The following is a 12,433-nucleotide window of genomic DNA, read 5'->3' as shown; positions in this document are numbered from 1 at the left end:
AGTTGTAAACACCACTGCACTCAGACAAGCCAGTATTGGCTTCTTAATGTATCCATGATTTAGCTTTTCTTTGTTTATATAGAAAGGCTCTTTCTGTTAAAAATTCATTTTGATTCACTCTATCTTAATTCTGGTACATCTTTTTCAAAAGCTTTGTGTGCCTGAAAATGTGAGTGTAAGTTAAGTTTTCCTAAATCTCAAAGCATGGATATCCAATCAGGATCTTTATATTTAGAGAAATCCTGGCTGGATATGGTGGCTCACACTTGCAGTCCCAGCACTTTAGGAGGCTGAGGTGGGAGGATCCCTTGAGCCCAGGGGTTTGAGGCTGCAGTGAGCTATGATCGTACCACTACACTCCAGCCTGGGCAACAGAGCAAGACTTTGTCTCTAAAAAATATATAAAAAGAAAAAATAGAGAAATTCTATTTGTGAAACTTTCTTTAAAGCAAAAAGTCTATGAATAAATCAAATTTATTTCTTCTGTAAATATAGATTTACATATATGAAGTTTTACTAACACATGGTATATACTTTTGCCTTGGTTTTCCTTAGTTGTATTATTTTCGATAGTAACCACATTTCTCATAACAGAATCTCCTGATAAACTCTTGTTTTTATGCACCCTGAGCAAGACACTTCTCTTTTCACACACAGACACACACACACCCCAAACACACCAAACCCCATCCTGCCTGAACTTGCCTTTTTCTTAGTGGAGCTTTTTGGAAAAGGTATGAGTGAGCTTCATTTTTCCCTCCTCTGAACCCTACTTCCAAGACTGAAAAATGAAACCTGATCTGGGTCATTCTCATATGAAAAGTGCTTCCTTTTCTTTCAGTGTCCTGGATTTGCTAAAGAGCACAATGGCAAGAGAATAGAGTCAGCCACTAAGGCAGTTAGTTACCCATTGCATTGTGAAATTGCCTCCTTTTTGGTAGCACATTTAATTTAAATCCACATTATAGTTCCTGCACTTTTTGCAGAGAGGCTGAGAAAGCAAAAGACCCATCATTCCTAATTATACACAATTTGATTACTTCAAAGTACCCTTGCAGTGCCCTTTATAGGAGAAAATGAACCCTCTGCTATGTATTAATGACACCTCCCCTATGTGATGAATTTGCTCAGATCGTCTTGGAAACCACTTCGGCTCATACCCTTTAGGGCCTAAAGGAAGATTTTAAAGCATTTTCATTGCAACTGGTCTTCACTTACCTCCTGTCAGGAACTCTTCCTTGAAAGAGATGTGGTGAGGCAGAGACCTTCCGAAGCCTGGCAAGGGCTCAGGAGGCCTTGGCACAGGTGGGCCAGGTGAAGGGAGGAAGAAGAGCAAGGGTGCTGATGACACAGGCAGTAAGTGCTGCCTTACCTGCCCCGTTCGTCACTGGCATTCCAGCTGGTGGGACTGTGGCTGGCAGTCACTTCTGGGTGAACTGGTGTCCTCAGCCTTTGATTAGAAATGTCATAGGGCTGCAAAGTAGGGTGGCACAGTAGTGCTTTCTGTCCTCGTCTGAGCTAGTTATCACGCTCGAGGGTCAAGAGAGATCAGAGGTAACATCTGGAGACCCTCCCTTAATTCAGAGTCCAGCATTAGGAGAGGCAGCTGTATACTCTGACCCCTAAGTCTTCCTTCAAAAAGGCGGCATGGGGCCTGGCAACAGGAGTGGGCCCTGGACTTGGGCGGGCCTGGTTCAAATCCTTGCTCGGCCATGTATAATGGTTGAATGATTGTGGGCAAATTATTTGACCCCTCTGACTCTTTTTTCGCATTTGGAAAATGGTGACAAGAATCCCTGCTAACTTCCAGTCCCCTCCATGACACACCCAGGTTTAGAGGAAAAAGTCAGAAAGCATCTGACTTTGGAAATTCTCTTGACAGTTTCCTTTTCTTCCTTCTCTTACGAATACATTTCCTGTACTGATGTATAGAGTAAAAGAGCCCCCATCCGGAGGGACGGCAGGAGAAAAATCTGTGGCCACCTTGCCTGTGCAGGCTGGTGGATGTGTGCAGAAGGGCAGTTTAAGAGAATGACATTCATCAAAAGCAGCCATAAAGGTGAGTCAGAAAATGCGCCCTCCTCATTCACTTTGCAAAATGAAATCTCAGAGCCTTGGAACCTAATGGTGAGTCTTTTCACCCTCAGTGAAAATAGCTACACGACCATCCATCAGTCTGAAAACTGACGGTTTATTTTTATGGACATCCAATGAGCTATGCTGCCTCCTGTACTTCTTTCTCTAGAGTGAATCTACCAGTAATTTTTAAAATTTGTACGTGCACATATACACTACAGCAGCTCTAAGTTCCCAGAGTCCCCTCTTCTTCCTTGAGTCCCCTTGGATCCTCTTTCCTGAGACACAGTTACAAGCAGGGAGAGATCTTCCTTCCCTCCTTTTTGCAATATTTTCCTAGCCGGGGCAGCTCCATGCCCAGCTAACCCTAAGGTGATGATTGTTTGTATCCACTGAGACAGGGGCTGGTCTAGGGCAAATGCCACCAGACCTGACAAAAGTCAGGGGAGCCCTCACTGTATAGTCTCCCCAAGAAAGTGTTTTCTTCTTCCCCGCAATTCCCAGAGCAGGGCCAGATGCCACTGTGTTTACCATTGTGCCAGTCACCCAGTGGATAGAGGACAGTCTTCCTTTTCACCTGATCCTGGAGTGCCATCCAGGCAGGGGAAATAAATATCAGAGCCAACTCTTTCTGGGTCCCCTAAATGACAACTGATTCATCCTTCCCTTTCCCACACCACTTCTGAGTAGCTGTTGGTATTTGACAGTGCCCAGCAGGGACATTTCACTCTTTTCCCCAAGCAAGGCCCCTTGCCTATCCACACCTTAAAGCAGTGTAGACCCGGATGATAGGAAGTGTGAGAGCTGAGAGGGAGCTCTGTGGAAGGCAGGACCCAAGCACTGGGCTCTCCCTGCAAAGAAGATGTCCCATGCACCGTAAGGCAAGGCTCAATGCGCCCAAAGCACATTAGACTAATGCGACCTTGGAACTACAACTTAACCTTTCCCTTTGTCCCATTGCCCTTCTCTATGATGACATAAGAACTCACCCAGATTTTTAAGCTCAAGATCGACCATATGGGCTCAAGGTCAGGAGTTCGAGACCAGCCTGAGCAAGAGGAGACCCCATCTCTACTAAAAATATAAAGAAATTAGCTGGAAAACTAAAAATATATACAGAAAAAAATTAGCCAGGCATGGTGGTGCATGCCTGTAGTTGCAGCTACTTGGGAGGCTGAGGCAGAAGGATCACTTAAGCCCAGGAGTTTGAGGTTGCTGTGAGCTAGGCTTATGCCAAGGCACTCTAGCCCCCAGCTAACAGAACAAGACTCTGTCTCCAAAAAAGACCAACAATATGGGAACATCAAACTATTTACAAAATGACAAATTTTATCTACCCAGCATGTTGAATCCACTTTGCTCCTAGCTCCACGGCCAGCTCACTCACGTTCTACCTCTCCAGTACTAGTCACTGAGAAAGAACAAAAAAGGGCATCTCCTAGTCTTGAAAAAAGCAAGAATCTTTATGACTGGGCCCTACAGCCTTTGTGTTCAAGATTCAGAAATAGCATGCCAATTGTCCTTGACAGTCTGAATTCCTCAATTTTCCTCATTCTTAAACCAAAAGTAATTTCTATAGCCAGCTTCTTAGAGTAGGACACAGGAATTTGGAATCAACATTCTGACCCAGCCACCTACTAGCTTCAACCTTGAGCTTAAACTTCCTTTGCCTTGATTTCCTTCCTCATATGAAAGCTATACCAGGGCCTGCGAACACTTGGTTCACGGAATCATTCATTGTAAAAGTCAAATAAAATAACATATGTAAGGGAACACTGTGAGCTCTAAACAGCTCTACACATATAAACAATGATTAGATCAAGTTCTTAATAATAATGATAAATCTTATTCTTAATTCCAAATCTGCTCTGCTGTTCCCTTGTAGAATTCTAGGGTCCTCTACTCATGTTTATCCCTCTCTTTTCCCAGTCATCTTCTATCATTCTGCTTGATTCATCCTTTCCACATCTCCCTTCCTGACTCGTGAAACACACACACACTCCCCCACAATTCTTTCATCCATTATTTTAATTCCTGCCAATCAATTTCTTATTCATCACACATTTACAGTTTCAAAATAACTACATTTACATATCATTTGTTCTTGCCTGCGCAAAAAGTGGGTACAGCTAGATACAGCAATTAAGGGATGTGTCAGTCAGGTTTCAATTCCGGAAACAAAAACAACCCTATGTATTTCAAGTAGAAAGGGCTTAAAACCAGGTACTTATGTGCTTATAAAATTCATTAGAAGAGCTAAATAAACTGAAGTTAGGGGCCACGACAGAACTCTAGATCAAGTGCACACTGCAATAGCTGCAGTCCACAGGTCAGACATCAAATTGCCTCTTAATGCCCCTGACTTGGGTGACTACTGAAAGGCGGGTTCTGGCTTTAAGTACACATCTACAGCGTTGCTTAGCAGCAAAAGCAATAGGAAGTGGACTTTCATTTCACTTCTGCCTTCCACATCTCACATGAGGGCATCTCTCTGGTAGAATCTAATTGGCATACAGAAATTTAGCTGCAAGGGAGTCTGAAAAGGTAGTTTCTAACTTTCTGGCCCCTAAAGTTCAAGAACATACATAGACGTTTTGGGAAATGGATGTCTACTTCAGCTGACAAGCACCCACTCAAAGGAGATGCTCTGATCCTTACATTTGATGAATAGCACAGCTATAGTCTAAAAGAGAGCTTGGGGGAGAAAGGGTAGGGGATCCAGATCTTAGAGCTGCAGGCTTTACAAATACTGTTTTAAGTTTTTAAGACATCTAATTCAGAGCAGAAATAGAACAAAATACATGGAGAGTGATCCAGGCATAAACAAAAATCATCCCACCTTTATTGAAGAAATTTTTTTTGAACCCATACTATGTGTCAGACTGTGACAGACACTAGGGATGTAACAGTGAACGAGATAGAAGCAATTCTTCCTTTCATGAAGGCTTTGGGAGGTGGTAGAAATGCCTAGCTGACTACTCAAGTTCAAAGCCTGCCTTCTCCACTTAGTGACTGTATAGCTTGAACAAGTTATTTAACTTCTCTAAGTCTGTTACCACATGTGCGAGATAGATATAATCAAAGAACCTATGTAGGCCAGGTGTGATGGCTCACACCTATAATCCTAGCACTCTGGGAGGCTGAGGCAGGAGGATCCCTTGAGGTCAGGAACTCGAGACTAGCCTGAGCAAGAGCAAGACCCCATTTTTACTAAAAATAGAAAAAATTAGCCGGGCAGTGGGCAACAGAGCAAGACTGTCTCAAAACCAAAAACAAGAACCCCCCCAAAAACAAACAAAAACACCCTACATCATTGAGGTATGATATAGTGAAAATTAAGTGAGATAATGTCTGTATAGTGCTAAGCATACTGCCTGGTGCAGGGTAGGGTCTGAAGGTGCTGGTGGAGCGTATAAACAATTGAAAAAGCAAGAGCAATGCCGAACACCGAAAGAAGTACAGAAAAAACAGAACATATGAGGAGAGAGGCTAATGCAGACCCAGGGAGCTCACAGAAGGCTCAGGAAGTAAATCAAGTGAATTCTGGGTTGAACCGGATTTAGTGTTAAAGTATGAGGATGAGAAAACAGCATTCACTGGCTGGGAGAGAGCACACCACATTTGATGACTAAAAGAAGGCAGGATGTGGCTGGAATAAAGAGAGAGTAAGGTGAGGTTGGGAGGCAATGAGGAGCCAGATTATGAGTGTACTTGGAAGATTTTAAGAGTTTGAATTTTATTCTGATGGTGCTGGGGAGCCACTGAAGGATCTAAAGCCAAAGAGCGATATGACCTGACTTATCTTTTAGAAACTATTCCTGCCTTAGTCTGTTTTGTGCTGCTATCACAGAATACCTGAGATTGGGTAATCTATAGTGACCAGAAATTTATTTCTCACAGTTCTAGAGGCCAAAAAGTCCAAGATGGAGGGGCCAGCATCTGGGGGGGACCTTCTTGCCATGTTGTCCCATGGCGGGAGGTGGAAGGGCAAGAGAGCATAAGAGAGAGCAAGAGGGGGCTGAATTCACTTTTATCACAAACTCACTCTTGCAATAGCAACATTAATCCATTCATGAGGGCTCTACCCTCATGAGAGAAGCAGAGAGAAGGACAGAGAGAGAGAGAAATGGGGAGGGGGAGAGAGAGGGAATGAGAGAGACAGAGACTGTAGGAGTTTAGAAGCTTCTAGAAGCCAAGCAAGGCCAGCTTGGAGTCCAAGAGTATTAAGCTCTCATCCTCAAGAGAGTATTTCATTCTCCTCAGTCCCTAAAACCTACAGCATAAATACCCTGGATTCCTCTAGGACCACATTTGCCCTGGAATACCTTGTTCCTTTCCCACAAGCTTCTACCCTCCCACAAAAATCAACACATCTCAGTTTACTTCCTACAAGGTGCTGGAGTTACCAATACTAACAAGACATTTTCTGGGTTTAATCAGATTATGGAACTCAATGTCTATGCTATATATTTTCTTCTTATAGCAACATTAGGGATACAATTTTGCTAAGCCTCGCTACCTTCTATTACAATACTGCCCAGTCCAAGTAACCCAGAAGAAGTTGGCCTTTCTTCCTGTTCCCGTCCACCTTCAAGCCCAGCGTGGGAAAACGACCCAGGTTTGGCTAATTAGAACACTTCCTCTTTCTAGTCACAGTGACTGATTAGAAATAGACACATGATCAGTGCAGGACTGATGAGAGTCTTCCTTGAGACTTTTACTGGCATTCTTGGGAAAGATGCTCTCTTTCAATAGGATTATGATCTGTAAAGACGTCATCGTTCAAGGCCAGCAGGCACCTTGTTTGAATGTGGAGTGTACCCATTTGAGAAGGGAATCCCAGAGGACAGTAGAGTAAGACATGGTGGGAAAAAGAAACAGGGTCTTAATGATATTATCTGAATTCTTGGATACACCTGTTCCTACAGCTAGATCTAGCCATTATGCTTCCCAATCACATAGATCAATAAATTCCCTCTTTGGCTTAAACCCTACTTTGATAGAGTTTCTGTTATTTATTGCTGAGATAGTCTTGAGTAATACAAACAGCATATAAAATCTAAAAATGTACAGTTACCAACCTTGAGCCACTTCAACTCCAGCAACAGAACAAATATGGGGTGTGAAAATTGATACTAGCAGGTCCAATTGGTGGAAATTTTTCTTATGCCTCCATTTCCTCTGAAATTAGTTTAGTTATTACTGGCAAGTTGTTAGAGAAGCTCAGCTTCAACAGTTATTTCTTTACCTCTGATAGATTTGAGGAGTCATGGGATTGAAATTCCAGGTTAGATCTGACTCAACTGCATTGCAAGGTATTGACCTAATGGAAAAAATGTTTTGTTATTTTAAGCTCCCTATCCTTTATTTAACACTCCCTTGAGTCAAATGTATTTTCCATTCGGGTGACTTAAAGGAAGAAGGCAGAGATAGTTTCAGATGTCATTTCAGGGAATAATTTTACTTCTTAATCAATCATATCTCTTTCCAAATCTGTTAGTACTGATTTTTCTATCTCCTATTTCTGCTCCTTATGATAAGTAGTGAGATCGTCAGTCTCAAGAAAAAAATTGAAAATATGAATATAATTATTTGTAAACCCTCCCCCCTGAATATCTGAAAAAAGCCATGATGAATAAATTGGCAAATATCTGAGTTAGCTGAAGAAATTTGTTATTTTTAACGGTATGCAGTGCTAACTGGTTATGAAGACCTGTGTACTTTCTTTCTTTCCCTGTGGAGCCAGTAGTATTGCTATATTTATAATTGACAACCAGGTTTTAAAATTTGGGGACATAAGGCAGGCGCAGTGGTGCACACCTGTAGTTCCAGCAATTCGAGAGGCTGACGCAGGGGGATCGCTTTGGCCCAGGAGTTTGAGATCAGCCTGGGCAACACAGCAGGACTGGCCCCCAACCCTCACACACCCAAATTTGGGAACATAATTCATTTGTCAAATATGATTTGAATAATTAGAGAAATTATAAGGCTGAGTTACATTTGGGGGATTTAGAGCTGCAGGAAGGAGGATCTTGATCTAGTGACATTTTTTACTCCATGGATGTAAAAATGTTCGCTTGTGGGGAAGAGGGAGAGAGGAATGCCAATCATTAGCTCCATCCTGAAGATGTCCATCCTGAACAGAAGAGAAGAAAGCAAAGGAGACAGAACCATACAAATGTAGAAAACTCTCTTCCCAAAGAGCCATGGTTTCCCCAGAATAATATTTTTACCAGGAAAACATAAAATAAATATTTGATATCTGACTTGATCCCAGGAACTGAAGGACTCAATTCCAGGAATATAGGTGTGTGCCTCTTTGTTCTTCCTATGAAGGATGGTCCCTAAGATTACTTTGGAAGCCTGCGCGGTGGCTCACACCTGTAATCCTAGCACTCTGGGAGGCCGAGGCGGGAGGATCGCTCAAGGTCAGGAGTTCGAGACCAGCCTGAGCAAGAGCGAGACCCCGTCTCTACTAAAAATAGAAAGAAATTATATGGACAGCTAAACATATATATATAAAAATTAGCCGAGCATGGTGGTGCATGCCTGTAGTCCCAGCTACTCGGGAGGCTGAGGCAGTAGGATGGCTTGAGCCCAGGAGTCTGAGGTTGCTGTGAGCTAGGCTGATGCCACGGCACTCACTCTAGCCCAGGCAACAGAGAGAGACTCTGTCTCAAAAAAAAAAAAAAAAAAAGATTACTTGGGAAGCCAGCTGCAGAAGTGTAAAATGCTTTTATTCCAATTTGTGATGAAGATGGATGATTAATCTTGAATAGGTAAATGAGAAGATAAGTGAACATACACACTCACGAGCATACACACCCACTCTGTTAAACTTTATGTATGCACATTGCAGATCAGACCCAATAGACACTTAAGTCTGCCCCTTCAGAACAGATACTTAGAAGGGAAAGTTCTGGTTTGGTTTGTCTGCCTTGAGCTATTAGTAAACTGGACTGGCTCCAGAAGACCACAAGTTTCAGGCAGTGGGAGAATGACTCTGCTTCCTTCTTGTCAGCCTAAAGCAATTTCTAGCTGTCGGAAAGTTGAAATATCGGACAAAATTGTATTACCTAAGTTAAAATAAGCACCCCTGAAAATAGATCACTGTATATATTAAGCTACATTTATCGTGTGAGAGTTGATATTCTTATTTCCATGTCTTATAAACTAGCCTTGGAATCTTCACCAAAAATAAATTCATTGTTAGTATGTTTTTGGCTATTTGTTTTCATTGACTGATATGTAGACTACTGGCATATTCCCAAAGCCATTACTCTCTAAGATTGTTACTTCCAGAAACAACCTCAACCAACCCACCAATAGAAACAACTAAATGCTTAAAAACAATAGTTGTTTGTATCTAGCAACTGTGGAGTTTGACATAAAGTTGACAATACGCTTAAAAAAAAAAAGTCCTTTACTTACACATGATTTTATTTGATTCACATAGCAACCCCGTAAAATACACAGGGCATGTATTATAGTATTCACCATTTTACAGATAATAGGTATAGCTAATATTTTTTGAGTGTGTATTATCTACCAGGATGGAGGCAATTTCACAAAATATTACATGTATCTTAAGAACCTAGAGATAGGCAGAGTTCCGGTTGGCAAAATAAAGGCTTAGCAATAAATGACTTGCCCAAAGCCACACAATTAGCAGGTGGCAGAGCCAGGGCTTGCTCTCCATGTTTCTATATTCTAATTCCAGAACCCTCTTTGGGCATACATGGATTACAGACAGGCATAAAAAAAATTACAGGAGACTATTAGGATTACAACCAACTAATTCTAATATATAGAATTTAAACTATTACTTCAGATATAACCTGGAGGGTTGAAAACATATTTATTACATTGTATTATAAATCCACATCTGATTGCTACTCTCTGGGCACTGTACTGGTAAAGAGATTTCTGTACTTAATTCATCAATATTTATTAAGTACTATTCTGGATAAAATTTTGAGCTGAATATTTTTTCTTTCTTTTTTATTAAAATTAACTTGTAGAGGGGGACCAGGCATAGTGGCTCACACCTGTAATCCTAGCACTCTGGGAGGCCCAGGTGGGAGGATAGCTTGAGGTCAGGAGTTAGAGACCAGCCTGAGCAAAAGGGAGACCCCGTGTCTACTAAAAAATAGAAAAATTAGTTGGGCATGTGACGTGGGCCTGTAATCCCAGCTACTTGAGAGGCTGAGGCAGAAGGATCGCTTTAGCCCAGGAGTTTGAGGTTGCAGTGAGCTATGATGACACCACTGCACTCTACCTGGGGTGGCAGAGTATGACTGTGTTTCAAAAAAAAAAAGAAAATTAGGCCGGGCACGATGGCTCACGCCCGTAATCCTAGCACTCTGGGAGGACGAGGTGGGAGGATTGCTCGAGGTCAGGAGTTTGAGACCAGCCTGAGCAAGAGTGAGACCCTGTCTCCACTAAAAATAGAAAGAAATGATCTGGACAGCTAAAAAATATATGTATAGGAAAAATTAGCCTGGCATAGTGGCACATGCCTGTAGTCCCTGCTACTCAGGAGGCTGAGGCAGAAGGATTACTTAAGCCCAGGAGTCTGAGGTTGCTGTGAGCTTGACGCCACGGCACTCTAGCCTGGGCAACAGAGCAAGACTGTGTCTCAAAAAAGAAAAAAAAGAAATAAAGAAAAAAAAAAGAAAGAAAATTAACTTGTAGTTTTGAGTGAGTATCCAGTCATTCCAGCAAGCTACACCGAATATTGTTGTTCACTCTTCTGTTTTTCCTGGATAAAAAAGAAGAGAAAACCTGAAAAGCTGGTCACTTAGTCCTTTCAGGCTGCTATAACAAAATACCATAAACTGAGAGGCTTATGAACAACAGAAATTTATTGCTCCCTGGAGGCTGAGAAGTCCAAGATCAAGGCGCCAGCAGATTTGGTGTCTGGTGAGGGCCTGGTTCCTGGTTCAGAGACGGCTTTCTTCTTGCTGCATCTTCACCTGGTAGAAGAAGCAAACAAGCTCTCTTAGGCCTTTTTTAATCCTATTTATGAGGAATTCACCCTCACGACCTAATCACCCCCTAAAGGCCCTACCTCTTAATACCATCACACTGGGGATTAGGTTTCAACATATAAATTTTGGGGGGAGACACAAACATTCAGACCGTAGTACCTGGCAAGGCAATTCTCAGTCTGTTCTTAAGCTCTGCTAAGAAGTCCTATTCTCTCACTTATAAACTAGCTATCATTTATTGATCATCTACTATATGCTAGGTGTTCTAGATATATCACTTCTAGTCTTCACATTTCTGTGGCTTGGTGGGTATTGTTATCCTCATTTTACAAATGTGGTTCATACAGCATAGCAGTGAAACAAGACGAGAAAGTAGCTTTGGATCAAGAGTAGGGCCTTTGATCAAAACCACGAGAGCTCGAATCTGGCTCCATACATACTAGTTGTCTGAAGTCACTCCAGTTACTTCATTTCTCTGTGCCCTTGTATGCTTATCTCTAAAATGGAATAAAATCATACAAGCTCATGGGGGTATTATGAGTGTTAAATGAGCTAACATCTATAAACAGCTTATAGTGATGGGCTTATGAAAGTTAGTACTATTATTAATTTGATGTGCCCCAGGGCTGAATCTGAGGGCCTCTTTTTTTCTTGTATATCTGTTTCTCCCTAGGTGACCTCATTGAATCCCATGACTTTAAATATAAACTATACTGATGACTCCAAAATTTGTATCTTCTGCCAAACTGATAGTTTTCAAATGCCAGTCAGCTCATGTCACTTCTCCACTTAACACCCTCCAATGGCTTCCCATCTCGCTCAGTAAAAAAGCCAGATCCCTAACTGGGGGCTCTGAGGCCCTATATGATTTGTCCTGCTTTTCTGATCTGTCTCCTGGCACTTTCCATATTCTTTCTTTTCTCTGGTCAGGCTGATGTGCTTGTTGAACACTCCTAAGCACTTTTGCTTCTCACGTCTTTTGCATTGGCTGTTCTGCCTGGAATGTTCTTCCCTAGATATTTAAATGACACATTCCTTCACTTCATTCAGGTCCCTGATCAAATACTGTCTTATCAGAGAGGCCATTCCTGATCATCTGAAATAAAAGAAGATTTCCTTTCCTTCTCTTATTACCCTGTTTCTTACCATTTTCCTTTATGGTACCTATTACTGTTATGTTTATTCATTTGTTTATGGTCTGTTGTTTTCCTCTAGAATGTGAGCTGTATTAAAGCAGAAACTTTGCTTTGTTCACAGCCCCCAAAGCAGTGCTGGTGCATGGCAGACACTCAATAAATATTTATTGGTTAACTATAATTATGTCAATTGCCCAGCTAGTGAGTGTCGGAGTTTCATACCCAAGTCAG

The sequence above is a fragment of the Lemur catta genome, chromosome 23, assembly GCF_020740605.2.
Source record: "Lemur catta isolate mLemCat1 chromosome 23, mLemCat1.pri, whole genome shotgun sequence".
In the NCBI taxonomy this organism is placed as follows: Eukaryota; Metazoa; Chordata; class Mammalia; order Primates; family Lemuridae; genus Lemur; species Lemur catta.
The sequence above is the reverse complement of the archived record's forward strand: the minus strand, read 5'-3'. Positions refer to the sequence as shown.